The sequence below is a fragment of the Hipposideros armiger genome, unplaced genomic scaffold (genome assembly GCF_001890085.2).
Source record: "Hipposideros armiger isolate ML-2016 unplaced genomic scaffold, ASM189008v1 scaffold_491, whole genome shotgun sequence".
In the NCBI taxonomy this organism is placed as follows: domain Eukaryota; kingdom Metazoa; phylum Chordata; class Mammalia; order Chiroptera; family Hipposideridae; genus Hipposideros; species Hipposideros armiger.
Genome location: NW_017731841.1, coordinates 83,654 through 88,431, shown reverse-complemented (window position 1 = coordinate 88,431; position 4,778 = coordinate 83,654).

Genomic DNA, 4,778 nt, shown 5'->3' with positions numbered 1-4,778 from the left:
GTATGTCCTCTTTAAAGAAATGCCTCTTCATATCCTCTGCCCATTTTTTAATTGGGTTGTTTGTTTTTTTGGTGTTGAGTTGAATGAGTGTTTTATAGATTGTCGATATTAACCCCTTATCAGATATATCATTGGCAAATATCTTCTCTCATTCAGCCTTTTTGTTTTATTGATGATTTTCTTTGCTGTGAAAAAACTTTTATTTGTTTTTCTCAATTTCATTTTCTGCCCTAATGTTATTATTTATTTTTCTTCTTGTTGTTTTAGGTTTATATTGTTCTTTTTTCTCTCTCTAGTTTCCTAATGTGGAAGACTAGATTATTGATTTTAGGTACCTCTTTTCTAATATATGTATTCAATGCTGTAAATTTCCCTCTGAGCACTGCTTTCCACAAATTTTGATAAGTCGTACTCGTATTTTAATTTTCATTTAGTTCAAAAGGTTTTTCTAACTTCTCTTGAGACTTCTTTTTTTTTTAAAGATTTTATTGGGGAATTGGGGGGAGGGGAACAGTGTTGGGGAATCGGGGAAGGGGAACAGACAGGTAGACAAATTGCTGTTTTCGTTCTTCAGTCTAGTTGTGGAGGACGTCACTTCACTGGCCCATGTTGGTATGATCATTGTGGTCTTCCCGGGTGAGGCAATCAGTCGCCTGTCATTGGTTGGCCGCTCACAGCGGCTCCAGGCGGCTCACACCGGCTGCGGCCACTCTCGCTGGCTGCCAGCTACTCACGTAGCTCACGGCAGCCCACTGCAGCCCTGCTGCAGCCTACGCCGTCGTCAGTGACTCACAACAGCCCAGCTCCAGGTTGAGCTGTTGTTCATCATCTTAGCTGTAGAGGGCAAGCGTCATTGGCCCTCAATGTGGGATCCGAACCGCAGCCCTGCTGCTCAGAGCTGGCGCTCCCAGGCGAGCTCTTAACCAGCTGAGCCACTCGGCCGGCCCGAGACTTCTTCTTTAATTCATGCATTATTTGGAGGGGTGTTGCTTAATCTCTATGTATTTTGAAAATTTTCAGCTACCTGTTGTGTTATTTATTTATTGTTTAATTCCATTATAGTCTGAGAGCAGACATTGCATGATTTGTCTTCTTTTAAATTTGTTAAGTTTTGTTTTGTGGCCCAAAATATGATCTATCTTGATGAATGAATGTTCCAGTTGAGCTTTAGAAGAATGTATATTCTGCTTTTTTTGGATGAAATATTGTATAAATGTCAATTAAATCTAGTAGATGGATGATGCTGTTCAGTTCAACTATGTTCTTACTGATTTTCTGACTGTTGGATCTGTTAATTAATGATGGTGGGATCTTGAGTTCTTGAAATATAATAGTGAAATTTTCTGTTTATCTTGTCATGCTATCAGTTTTTGCCTCACATATGTGATTCTGTTTTATCAGGTGTATACCTGCTAAGGATTGTTATGTATTCTTAGAAAATTTACCTTTTACCATTATGTGATGCTTCTCTTTATCCATGATACTTTTTCATAAGTCTGCTTTATCTGAAATTAATATAGCTGTTGTAGCCTTCTTTTGATTTGTGTTAGCTTGGTATATCTGTCTCCATCCCTTTACTTTTAATCTATCTATGTTTTTATATATAAAGTGTGTTTCTTGTAGACAACATATAGTTGAGTTTTTAAAAAAGAAATTCTCTCTGAAAGTCTCTGTCTTTTCATTTGTGTATTTAGGCCATTCAGATTTCAAGTGACTATTGATATATTTGGATTTTATCTACCATCTACCATGTTTGTAACTGCTTCCTTGTCTTTGTTTCTATTTTTGTCTTCTATTTTTCTACCTTATCTTTCTTTAATTGAGTATTGATATTATTTTATCCTTTTCTTCCTTTACCATACAAATTATACTTCTTCAAATTTTTTTTTCAGTGGTTTCTCTAAGGTTTGTAATTAGACTTACAACTAATCCAAGTCCACTTTCAAATAACACTGTGCTGCTTCATGGGTAACACAGGTAGCTTATAACAGAGTATTCTCAATTCCTCCTTCCCTTCCCTTATAACATTGCCATCATTCACTTCACTTCTTCATAAGCTATAATCACCTAATACATTGTTGCTATTATTTTGAACAAAGTTATCTGTTAGATCATTTAAGAATAAGAAAACCAAAATATTTTATTCCTTCCTTTATTTCTTCTCTAATACTCTTCCCTTCTGTATATAACTCCACATTTCTGACCTACACAATTTTCCTTCTCTCTGAAAAACTTCTTTTAACATTTTTTGCAAAGCAGGACTACTGGTGATATATTGTCTCACTTTTTGTTTTTCTTAGTGAATATTTATTTCTTCTTCATATTTGAAGGATAATTTCTCTGGATTCAGAATTCTAGGTTGGTAGGTTTTTTTCTTTTAGCACTTTAAATATTTTATTCCATTCTCTTCTTGCTTGCATGGTTTCTGAAAATAAGTGTGATGTAATTCTTATTCTTGGTCCTCTAAAGGTAATGTGTTTGCCCCCAAGTACCCTGCCCTTGGCTTCTTTCAAGATTTTCTCTTTGTCTTCTTTTAAGATTTTTCTCTTTCTCATGATATTCCAGCCTAGAATATTATGGCCTAGATATGTTGGTTTGTTCTCTGAGCTTCTTGGATGTGTGGTTCCCTGTTATTAGTTTTTGAAAATACTCTGCCACGATTACTTCATACATTTCTTCTGCTGCTTTCTGTCTTTCTTCTGCTTCTCGTATCCCTATTACACATATATCACATCTTTTGTTCTTGGATATTCTGATTGTTTTTTTCCCCCATTTTTCTATCTTTGCATATAAGTTTGAGAAGTCCCTTTAACATATCCTCAAGTTCACTAATTTCTTCCTCAGCCCTGTACAGTCTGGTGGTCACAACATCCAAGCTGTTTCAACTGGAGTTTTCTTTTTAGGCAATGTTGTGTTGGACCATGAGATAATAGGCAAAGTGCTGAACTGGTAATACAGAAATTGTAAATGCTATTCCATCACACCCCACCAGGCAAATTGGGCAGCACAGGGTACCTGTGTGCAGAAAGAGAGACTGAGGCTGTTGTAAAGACTCAGAGGGAGGAAGAGGAAGAAAATAATTAAATTCCAGGACCACTACAACCATCTTGCAATCATGAGGGGGATCCAGCCTGATGACAAAATCAACACACCAAGAATAAAGAACAGATGAAAAAAATTCGTTGATTCCTTATAGATACTTCTGAGATGGCCAATTAATCCTGAAGCTTATCCTATCAATGGACTTCTTGTTTTATAAACTAATAAGTTTCTTTATTTAATAAGCTATTTTTAGTTTGGTTTCCCCATTATTTACAGACTATAGCATAATAACTGATAGTATTCAAAGAGAGTAGTTTTCATTCTATTGTATGTGAACATTTTATTGAGGGAAAGCATTTTATTTCCTTCCAGACACTTGGTAGGGAGATTTCTTCTATCCTGAGAAACCACTTTGGGTTGTCTCTGAAGTAAGGGTAAGACAGAACATTTCAGCTGGCCACTTGAGCTTTAAATCCTGACATCTGGACCCCTTTTGGGGCCATTCTTCATTTCTGACTTCTCCATCCTGTGAAATTCATCTCCTCCCTCAAGCCTTCGTCAAGTTCCTCCTCCTTGTAAAGTTTTTCCTTATGACTCCAGGTGATAACAAGCTGTTCTTATAAAGTCACTGGCAGAATTGTGTTAGAGAAAATAACCCCAGTTAATAAACTTGGGCATTGTTTTCTCATGGTTACATGTGTTTTCTGTTTTCAAGGCTGTATGCACTCAAAATGTTCTCAGCTGAAATAACATAATACAAAGCTAACTCATACAGATGTTTATTATTTAACAAGAGGTCTCCAGGTAGTCAAGTGAGAGTGTAACATCTCATAATCGTATTTTAAAAGCCAGGCTCTTTTTTTTTCTTTTTGTCTACTATCCTTTGCATATTTGCTTTTTGTTTTCATGCTTATTGCCATAGGTCCATTAGCCATCTATATGTCCTCTTTGGAGAAATGCCTATTCAGGTCCTCTGCCCATTTTCCAATTGGATTTTTTTTTTTACAAATTTTGAATATTAACCTCCTGTCAGGTATATCATTGGCAAATATCTTCTCCCATTTAGTAGGATGTCTTTTCATTTTGTTTCACTTTACTATGAAAAAACTTTTTAGTTTGATATAGTCCAATTTGTTCAATTTTTCTTCTGTTTCCCTTGCCCAAGGAGATATATCAATGAAAATATTAGTAAGGGTAATGTCTGAGAGTTTACTTCCTATATTTTCTTCTATGAGTTTTCTGGTTTCGGGTCTTACATTTAAGTCGTTAATTCATTTTGAGTTTATTCTTGTGTATAGCATAAGAAGGTGGTTCAGTTTCATTTTTTTGCATGTATCTGTCCAGTTTTCTCATCACCATTTATTGAATAGACTGTCTTTACCCCAAAGTATATTCTTGCTTTCTTTGTCATAGATTAAATGGTCATATAGGCATAGATTTATTTCTGGGCTTTCTATGCTGTTCCATTGGTCTGTATCTATTTTTATGCCAGTACCATGCTTTTTTTTTATTACTATGGCCTTGTAGTATAAGTTGATATCTTGTAGTGTGATGCCTCCTACTTTGTTCTTCTTTCTCAGGTTTGCTGTGGCTATTGGTGACTTTTATGGTTCCATATAAATGTTAGGGTTATTCTAGTTCCTATCCATGAGCATGATAGATGTTTCCATTTATTTGTATCTTCTTTAATTTCTCTCTTTAATGTCTTATATATTTTTTTCTTTTTTTAAAGATTT